At 40.8% G+C, this 11,143-nt stretch overlaps 1 pseudogene; it reads left to right on the top strand.

Annotated features, from left to right (window-relative positions):
• On the top strand, window positions 5,163-10,789 carry LOC106502691 (annotated as a pseudogene).

Below are 11,143 nucleotides of genomic sequence, written 5' to 3'. Positions count from 1 at the left end.
ATACAGTCCATAGAATTCTCCAGGCCAGGATACTGGGGTGGGTAGCCTTTCCCTTCTCCAGGGGGTCTTCCCAATGCAGGGATGGAACCCAGGTCTCTCGTATTGCAGGCGGATTCTTTACCAGCTGAGCCACACGGGAAGCCCTGAAGCTGTAAGGAGGAGGAGATGAAGCTGCAATAACCTCTAGTAACTCAGAACATTACTATGTTTGGATACAGAGCTTTTTAAATGAGTCAAAATGAGACCATTCTAATTGGTATCCTTAGAAGAAGAGGGAAGTAGATACACAGAGAGACACCAAGATAGTGCACACAGAGAGGAAAGACCATTTGAGAACACACTGAGACAGTGGCCATCTGAAAGCCAAGGAGAGATGCCTCACATGAAACCAGCCCTGCCACTGCTTTGGTCTTGGACTTCTAGCCACCAAAACTGAGAACATAAATTGTGTTTTAAACTACTCAGTCTGGGGTATTCTGTTGCCTTTGTTGTTGTTCAGTTGCTAAGTTGTGTCCGACCCTTTGCATCCCTGTGCACTACAGCATGTCAGGCATTCTTTTCCTTCACTATTTCACAGAATTTGCTCAGACTCATGTACATTGAATCGGTATGTCATCCAACCATCTAGTGCCGGGGTCCAGCCCTGGTGGATCCAGGGAATTTGAAGTGGGGACGGAGTCGGAGTCTGGGAAAGGACTATTTAATTAGAAATATAAAGATTAGGAAAGAATAGTATAATAGGAAAATTGGTGGAGAAAAGAGGCTGAATAACTTGGTTTACGTGGAAAACTAATAAAACCTCATGACAAGAGGTTTGCACCATCTACGTTAGGCCACCGGTGCCCACTTGAATAACGGAGGGTGCCCCACCTTGGGCTCCCTCTTGCATGGGTCTTAGAAGCCAGGGCAAGTAAGTAGACGTGGTGAGCCTCTGCACTCCAGATGGGAATTCAGCCTGAAAAGGAGAGGGAGGGAGAGGGAGAAAGAGAGAGAGAGAGATTCGACATGGGGGGGGGGGAGCCAGATTTCCAAGAAACCAGTTCGAGAAGCTGATCTGAGAAACTGGTCCATCCTTTATTGTCCAGAAAGGCCTTTTATACTTTTGATTGTACATAGAGATCAATGGATAATACAAAATTATGCAGTGTCAGCAGCCCTGACTCTTATCAAGACCAGGCTTTCTCTCTTCATACCTAGTTGTATACACAAGTCTTAGGTGATTTACATCATCTTCTGGCCAGAAGTCCAATTAGCATTTTACAGCCCTTTTCTGATAAGGGTCTGTCAACCAGAAGACTTATTTGCTTTAATAGTGTTGTTCTTCCCAAAGTCTGGTGCCACTCTCAGGAAGCACTAAATAAAGTTACATTCTTACATAGCAAAGACACAACAATTTATAACAAAGAAAGAGGAATACAGTGATTTATAACAAAGAGGAAATTCATTAACTCAAAAGTCTAGTGTTGCTAACATCAAAACTACTATATTCCTATTTCTGCATCCCTATTACATTGATTAATATCCTCTCAGGTGCCTAAAAGATAAAGGATATGGAGGCCTGGTGGCAAACATTAACTCAACAAACTTCACCAAACTAATTCTTAACTCTAAAAGGCTCTATATCTTTAAGATGTTTTAAGCTTTGTGCCTCTCGCGGTTGGGGGGCTGTAAAAAATCACAAGTTGTAAAAGTCTCCAACTGTCAGGCAAGTTAGAAAGCCATCAGAGGGATTTGAGCTGAAACATTCTTTTCATATGCAGGAGACCAGTTGGAGCTCTAAGTTAACTTTTTCCAGAGAAAGGTGGTCAGGGATAGCCTCCTGTAATGTCAGAAGAGTATAGTATAGCAGACAGTAAACAGACAGATTTTGGTTTCGGGGTAGATGCTCAGACAGAGGACCCCTTGAGACCTGACTCGCCTTGCCTGTCAGGTCTCTCCGCATGACCTTGTCATGGCTGGGATCTCCTGTGCTGGCTCCCAGCATCTAGTCCTCTGTCACCCCCTTCTCCTCCTGCCCTCAATCTTCAGCAGCATCAGGGTCGTTTCCAATGTGTCTGCTCTTTGCAACAGGTGGCCAAAGTATTTAAGCTTCAGCATCAATCCTTCCAGTGAATATTCAGGATTGATTTCCTTTAGGATTCACTGGTTTGATCTCCTTGCTGTTTAGCAAACTATTTTAAAAATAATTTTATTATAATAAATTAATATATTATATGCCTAGCAAACTAATAAAATAAACATTAAATTATCACATAAATACTTCTAAAGTTACAATTCTGACATGCATGCACCAGACCAAATACATTTGGAACAACATTCTCACTCTCACACATATGCTAACTCAGAACTAGCAAGTCAAGCTTTTTAAAGCTGATTCTAGTCCCTGGCTTAGCAAATAGCCAGTTGAATAATTGGTCAGTCCTTTCCATAAAGAGATTCTTCTTGACATACATAAAATTTGTCCAGTACTTCGCAAATGCTCTTCTTTGTATTTATCCACCCCCCCAATCAAATTTAAATTTATCCTGTTCTGTTTTGTTCTAACCTATGATTAAATTGAGAACAACTACAGAACTTCTCCTACTGAGTAATCCCTATAACTACAAATTACTTATGAGGTCATTCATTCTATAGTCTTCTATACTGTACTTTTCAACAGTTGCCAAATCTTTATAATTGTTCTAGAAATTTTGATTATTCTAAATCATTTTCCATTGTTCTAAATCTCAATGTTTTCATTATTCATTAACTCACTGGGTGACTTTAATCTCTTTACATCTCAGTTCCTTCATCTGTGCATGATAGGACTGAGCTACAGTAGTATCTCAAAGGTTCCCTCCTGCAGGGCAATCCCTGATTGAAGACCTGTGGTGACTACACTTACAAACAAAATAGATAAAATATAGCACCCACGCCCAAGGCTGATCTAGTCTCTGAAGAATGATATAAAAGTCAAGCTTGTTCCTTCTAAAGAGTAAAGGGGAAAAGTTTAGGATGAAAGTAACTCATTTCCTTATCACTTTATACATAGAATGACTCCCAGAAAAATGGAAAATCCCCAACATTGGTTTTAACTTGTTATCTACAAATGTACCAAAACAAGAAATTGTGATAAAAAATTTCCCTAAATGGTATTTTTTATTTTAAAATATTTTAGTTGCTCTCATTTTTGAATTTATCATTTCTTCTATATAGGAACTCTATTATATCAATGCCAGGTAGTAATACAATGCACTTCACTTATGAAACAGATAGCTAGTTATAAATGGAGACTGTATTGCACATGGAGAGCTAGTTTCAGAAGCTTCAAGTCTCCTACTTCTGTGAGAATCTATCTACACATTTTTTTAGATAATGGACATATTGCTTTCACAAATTACACTGTGTTCTATTCAGTTTGTGATCTAATACCTTGCAATAAAAAACTTTTTAGCTGCCTTTACATGTAGCAGATCAAGTTCAGTAATATGGTCTTGAAAATAAATACTAGTTAAAGGTTACTTATTGGTGTTTTAAAAAAGTTAAATAGCTGTGCCAAGATCATTGTCATGAACTCAGGGAAAGTATTAAACTTCTCTGAAACTCTGCTCTCTGTGTCTGGAATATCTTTCACTGCCTTTCTCCACACAGATTTGTCATTGTCTATTCGCTAAGTCATGTCCAATTCTTTTGTGACCCCATGGGCTACATAGGCTGCCAGAACCTGTGCCCATAGGATTTCCCAGGCAAGAAGACTGGAGTGGGTTGCCATTTCCTTCTCCAGGGATCTTCTCAACCCCATGAATCCGCATCTCTTGCATTGGCAGGCAGATTCGTTACCACTGAGCCACCAGGGAAGCCCTCTCCACACAGATACTTATCAACAAAATGTGTACTTTGAAAACCAGCTCAAATGTGCCTCTTCTTCAAAGTTTCTTGACCAGTTCTCAGTTTATTTTTAGTTGTGGCATCCGTTCATGGTATTTGCTCCCATCACTTCATGGCAAATAGATGGGGAAATGTTAGGTAGATAGAATAGGGAAAAGGAGTCCAAAGTGGCGGTGGCTAAAAGACAAGGAAGGGAAAAGTCCTGGAAAATAGAACAAAGGAAGGATGAAAAAGGTCCGAGGACCCCAGTGAGGACTGCAGGAAGAGCCAACAGCACTCCTGGCTAAGCCCAACTTGCACAGGGCAGGCCCAGAGGGAGGAAAAATAACATATAAAAGGAGGAGCCAAGTGCTCTCCGCTCTCTCTCCCCCGCGTGCCTGCGCTCTTCCTTCCTCTGACCCCGCACACCCCCACCATGCACACTGGCGCGCTCCTCCACTCTTCTCTTCTTCAAGGACGGATTCTCGTGCTATCTCCTGAATAAAATAGAGCTGTGACACTGATTTGTCTAAGAGCTATGACACAGTTTGTTCAAGACCCGAGACACGGTTTGTTCAAGACCGAAGAGCTGTGACGCTCAGAGGGCTTTAATGTCCGTCACCCCAAATCATTGTTGTGACGAGACAAGAACCAAGAAACATACACTTGCCTGACAGAAACAATGGAAACAGTGACATACTTTATTTTCTTGCACTCCCAAATCACTGCAAATGGTGACTACAACCATGAAATTAAAAGACGCTTGCTCCTGGAAAGAGAAGCTATGACAATCTAGCAGCATATTAAAAAGCAGAGACATTACTTAACCGACAAAGGTCCATCTAGTCAAAGTATGGTTTTTCCAGTAGTCATGCATGGATGTGAGAGTTGGACCATAAGAAAGCTGAGCACTGAAGAATTGATGCTTTTGAACTGTGGTGTTGGAGAAGACGCTTGAGAGTCCCTTGGACTGCAAGGAGATCCAACCAGTCCATTCTGAAGGAGATCAGCCCTGGGATTTCTTTGGAAGGAATGATGCTAAAGCTGAAACTCCAGTACTTTGGCCACCTCATGCGAAGAGTTGACTCATTGGAAAAGACTTTGATGCTGGGAGGGATTGGGGGCAGGAGGAGAACGGGACGACCGAGGATGAGATGGCTGGATGGCATCATGGACTCGATGGACGTGAGTCTGAGTGAATTCCGAGATCTGGTGATGGACAGGGAGGCCTGGCGTGCTGTGATTCATGGGGTTGCAAAGAGTCAGACACGAATGAGCGACTGAAATGAACTGAACTGAAGATTAGGCTATGCAAGATGACTGTTCTCTTGCTCTCTATACATCCCATGCAGGACCAGTGCCTGTTTCACCTGCACTATATTCACATGACTGACCTTCCTACATACTTGCCTCAGGCCTCAGCTACTGATTGTTCTTATCAAAGAGCTAGTGAGGGGCATGCCCCCTCTGCTAGTTTCCCTGATAACTGGTGAGCTAACCTAACATCAGTTTCCTCTGTATCCAGTAATCTCCTCATTCCCCTGGGAGCAAAGACTGATGTCATACCCTGCCCCAGCATTACCTCACAGGGTAGAGTATTGCACCAGGTCCTTGCTTCAGACACGTAATTCCCCCCTATCCCTTAAACCGCTGATGTTACTGATGCTTACTCCAGGCTCTGTCTTTGGTCTTGAAGATAAGCAAGTTTAGGCCTTGCAGGTCTGTGGGGTGTATCCCATACCTACACAAGTGTCTGTTAACTAGATAAATGAGATTCATTTATATGTAATGCTCACCTGCAACTAATGAATATTACATATGTTTTTGACTGTCAAATTATAACTCTATTTTCTTCTCTTTAATGTAGACATATTTTATCTTTTCTTGGTATTTATATTTTAAAACTAAGTTGGCTTATTTTATGAATTATTCACTCGGAGAAACACAAGAAATAATGATTTTGAGAAATACAGGCATACCTTGTTTTATTAAGCTTCACTTTACTGTGCTTCACAGATTTACAGTTTTTACAAATTGAAGGTTCGTGGCAACCCTAAGTTGAGCATCTATTGGCACTGGTTTTCTAACAGCATTTTGTCACTCAAGTTTCTGTCTCACATTTTAGGAATTCTTGAAACATTATGGACTTTCCCACTATTATTTGATTTGTAAGTTGACCTGAGATTAGTGACCTTTGATGTTACTTTTGTAATTGTTCTAGAGCACCCCAAACTGTGTCTGTATAAGATGGTGAAGTTAATAGATGGATGTTGTGTGTGTTCTGTCTAACTGCCCCACCAACTGGCAGTTCTCTCATCTTTCTCCCTCTCCTCCCAGCTCTCTATTCTCTGAGACACATCAATATTGAAATTTTGCCAATAACCCTACAACAGCCTTTAAGTGTTCAAGTGAGAAGTGTGTGTCTCACTTTAAGTCAAAACTAGGAATGATTAGGTATGGTGAGGAAGCCATGTCAAAAGCTGAGACAGATCAAAAACTAGGTGTCTTGTACCAGTAAGTCACATTGTTACTACAAAGGAAAAACTTTTGAAGGAAATTAAAAGTCCTACCCCAGTTAACACATGAATGACAAGAATGTGAAATGGCCTAATTGCTGATATGGAGAAAATTTAATGATCTGGGTAGAATATCAAACCAGCCACAATATTCCCTTAAACCAAAGCCTAATCCAGAGCAACGTCATAACTCTCTTAGATTCCATGAAGACTGAGAGGGGTGAGGAAGCTGCAGAAAAAAAGTATGAAACTGGCAGAAGGTGTTTCATGAGGTTTAAAGAAAGAAGTTGTCTCCTTAAAATCAAAGTGCAAAGAGAACCAGCAAATGCTGATATAGAAATTGCAGCAGTTTTCAAGAAGATCTAGCTAAGATAATTAATGAAAGCAGTTACACTAAACAATGGATTTTTACTGTAAACAAAACTTCCTTCAGTTGAAAGAGAATGCCATCTAAGACATTCATACCTAGAGAGTAGGCTTCACAGGATAGGCTGACTCACTTGTTAGGGGCTAATGCAGATGGTGATTTTAAGTGGAAGCTAATATTAATTGACCATTCTAAAAATCCTAGTTAGTTCAATCACTCAGTGGTGTCCGACTGTTTGCGATCCCATGAATCGCAGCACGCCAGGCCTCCCTGTCCATCACCAGCTCCCAGAGTTCACTCAGACTCACGTCCATCGAGTCCGTGATGCCATCCAGCCATCTCATCCTCTCTCGTCCCCTTCTCCTCCTGCCCCCAATCCTTCCCAGCATCAGAGTCTTTTCCAATGAGTCAACTCTTTGCATGAGGTGGCCAAAGTACTGGAGTTTCAGCTTTAGCATCATTCCTTCCAAAGAAATCCCAGGGTTGACCTCCTTCAGAATGGACTGGTTGGATCTCCTTGCAGTCCAAGGGACGCTCAAGAGTCTTCTCCCACACCACAGTTCAAAAGCATCAATTTTGGGGCGCTCAGCCTTCTTCACAGTCCAACTCTCACATCCATACATGACCACTGGAAAAACCATAGCCTTGACTAGACGGACCTTTGTTGGCAAAGTAATGTCTCTGCTTTTGAATATACTATCTAGTTTGGTCATAACTTTTCTTCCAAGGAGTAAGCGTCTTTTAATTTCATGGCTGCAGTCACCATCTGCAGTGATTTTGGAGCCCCCCAAAATAAAGTCTGACACTGTTTCCACTGTTTCCCCATCTGTTTCCCATGAAGTGATGGGACCGGATGCCATGATCTTCGTTTTCTGAATGTTGAGCTTTAAGCCAACTTTTTCACTCTCTTCTTTCACTTTCATCAAGGGGCTTTTTAGCTGCTCTTCACTTTCTGCCATAAGGATGGTGTCATCTGCATATCTGAGGTTATTGATATTTCTCCCAGCAATCTTGATTCCAGCTGTGCTTCTTCCAGTCCAGTGTTTCTCATGATGTACTCTGCACAGAAGTTAAATAAGCACGGTGACAATATACAGCCTTGACGTACTCCTTTTCCTATTTGGAACCAGTCTGTTGTTCCATGTCCAGTTCTAACTGTTGCTTCCTGACCTGCATACAGGTTTCTCAAGAGGCAGGTCAGGTGGTCTGGTATTCCCATCTCTTTCAGAATTTTCCACAGTTTATTGTGATCCATACAGTCAAAGACTTTGGCATAGTCAATAAAGCAGAAATAGATGTTTTTCTGGAACTCTCTTGCTTTTCCATGATCCAGTGGATGTTGGCAATTTGATCTCTGGTTCCTCAGCCTTTTATAAAACCAGCTTGAACATCAGGAAGTTCATGGTTCACGTTTTGCTGAAGCCTGGCTTGGAGAATTTTGAGCATTACTTAACTAGCATGTGAGGTGAGTGCAATTGTGCAGTAGTTTGAGCATTCTTTTGCATTGCCTTTCTTTGGAATTGGAATGAAAACTGACCTTTTCCAGTCCTGTGGCCACTGCTGAGCTTTCCAAATTTGCTGGCATATTGAGTGCAGCACTTTCACAGCACCATCTTTCAGGATTTGAAACAGCTCAACTGGAATTCCATCACCTCCACTAGCTTTGTTCGTAGTGATGGTTTCTAAGGCACACTTGACTTCACATTCCAAGATGTCTGGCTCTAGATTAGTGATCACATCATCATGATTATCTGGGTCGTGAAGATCTTTTTTGTACAGTTCTTCCGTGTATTCTTGCCACCTCTTCTTAATATCTTTTTTTTTAGTTTTTTATTTTTTTTAATTTTAAAATCTTTAATTCTTACATGTGTTCCCAAACATGAACCCCCCTCCCACCTCCCTCCCCACAACATCTCTGTGGGTCATCCCCATGCACCAGCCCCAAGCATGCTGTATCCTGCGTCAGACATAGACTGGCGATTCAATTCTTACATGATAGTATACATGTTAGAATGCCATTCTCCCAAATCATCCCATCCTCTCCCTCTCCCTCTGAGTCCAAAAGTCCGTTATACACATCTGTGTCTTTTTTCCTGTCTTGTATACAGGGTCGTCATTGCCATCTTTCTAAATTCCATATATATGTGTTAGTATACTGTATTGGTGTTTTTCTTTCTGGCTTACTTCACTCTGTATAATCGGCTCCAGTTTCATCCATCTCATCAGAACTGATTCAAATGAATTCTTTTTAATGGCTGAGTAATACTCCATTGTGTATATGTACCACAGCTTTCTTATCTTCTGCTTCTGTTAGGTCCAGACCATTTCTGTCCTTTATCAGGCCCATCTTTGCATGAAATGTTCCCTCGGCATCTCTAATTTTCTTGAAGAGATCTCTAGTCTTTCCCATTCTGTTCTTTTCCTCTATTTCTTTGCATTGATCGCTGAAGAAGGCTTTCTTATCTCTTCTTGCTATTCTTTGGAACTCTGCATTCAGATGCTTATATCTTTCCTTTTCTCCTTTGCTTTTTGCCTCTCTTCTTTTCACAGCTATTTGCAAGGCCTCCCCAGATGGCCATTTCACTTTTTTGCATTTCTTTCCCATGGGGATGGTCTTGATCCCTGTCTCCTGTACAATGTCACGTACCTCATTCCATAGTTCATCAGGCACTCTATCAGATCTAGGCCCTTAAATCTATTTCTCACTTCCACTGTATAATCATATGGGATTTGATTTAGGTCATACCTGAATGGTCTAGCGGTTTTCCTTACTTTCTTCAATTTGAGTCTGAATTTGGTAATAAGGTGTTCATGATCTGAGCCACAGTCAGCTCCTGGTCTTGTTTTTGTTGACTGTATAGAGCTTTTCCGTCTTTGGCTGCAGAGAATATAATCAATCTGATTTCGGTGCTGACCATCTGGCGCTGTCCATAAGAATCATGCCGGATCTAGTCTGCCTGTTTTCTACAAACAGAACAACAAAACCTGGCAGACAGCGCCTCTCTTTACAACACAGTTTACAGAATATTTTAAGCACGCTGTTAAGATCTACTGCTCAAAATAAATAAATAAATCAATAAATCAGATTCCATTCAAAATATATCTGCTTCTTGACTTGGCACTTGGTCATTCAAGAACTCTGATGGAAATGTACAGTGAGATTTATGTTGTTTTAATGACTGTTAATGAGGCTTCCATGGTGGCTCAGAGGTAAAGAATCTGCCTACTAATGCTGGAGACATGGGTTTGATCCCTGGGCCAGGAAGATCCCCTGGAGAGGGAAATAGCAACCTGCTTGTGTATTCTTGCCTGGAAAATTCCATGGACAGGCTAGTCCATAGGGTTACAAGGAGTCAGACATGACTTAGTGAGTAAACAATGACAACATGACTGCTAACATAACACCCATTCTACAGCCCAAGAATCAGATAATAATGTAGACTTTCAAGTCTTATGATTTGAGAAATACATTTTGTAAGGCTATTGCTGCCATAGACGATTATTCCTCTGATGGATCTATGCAAAGTCATTTGAAAACCTTCTGGAAAGAATTCTCCATTCTAAATGGCATTAAGAATATTTGTGATTCATGGGAAAATGTCAAAGTATCAACATCAACAGGAGTTTGGAAAAACTTGATTCCAATCCCCATGGATGACTTTGAGGGGTTCAAAACTTCAGTAGAGAAAGTAGCTGAAGATATGGTAGAAATAGCAAGAGAACTAGAAGTGGAGCCCGAAGATGTGACTGTATTCTACAATCTTATGATAAAACTTTAATGGGTGAGGAATTGATTCTTATGGATGAATAAAGAAAATGGTTTCTTAAGATAGAATCTACTCCAAGTGAAGGTGCTAGTATGGTTATTGAAATAAAAACAAAGGGTTTGGAACATTACATAAACCTAGCTGATAATGTAGTGGCAGGGTTTGAGAGGACTAGTTCAATTTTGAAAAAAAGTTCTACTGTGGATACAATGCTTTTAAATAGTACTGTGTGCTACAGACAAATTGTCTGTGAAAGACAATTGCTGCAGCAAATTTCCTTGTTGTCTTATTGAAGAAATTGCCACTGCCACCCCAGTCTTCAGAAAAATTACCCAGTCAGTCAGCAGCCACTAGCATCAAGGCAAGATCCTTCACCAGCAAAAAGATTATAAAGAGCTGAAGGCTTAGATGATGGTTAGCATTTTTTAGCAATAAAGTATTTTTTTTAAATTACAGTGTATACATTGAGTTTTTAGACATAGTGCTATGGCACAAGAGGCTATAATATAGTATAAGCATAACTTTTAAATGCATTGAAAAACCAAAACATTTGTGTGACTTTCTTTATTGCCATATTTGCTTCATTGTGGTGGTTCTGAACTGAACCTGTCCATGATATCTCTGAGGTATGCCTGTATGCAAATACA

Source organism: Capra hircus, chromosome 2 (assembly GCF_001704415.2).
Source record: "Capra hircus breed San Clemente chromosome 2, ASM170441v1, whole genome shotgun sequence".
NCBI classification, from domain to species: Eukaryota; Metazoa; Chordata; class Mammalia; order Artiodactyla; family Bovidae; genus Capra; species Capra hircus.
Note: the sequence above shows the minus strand (reverse complement) of the source record. Positions and strands in the feature narration are given on the sequence as shown.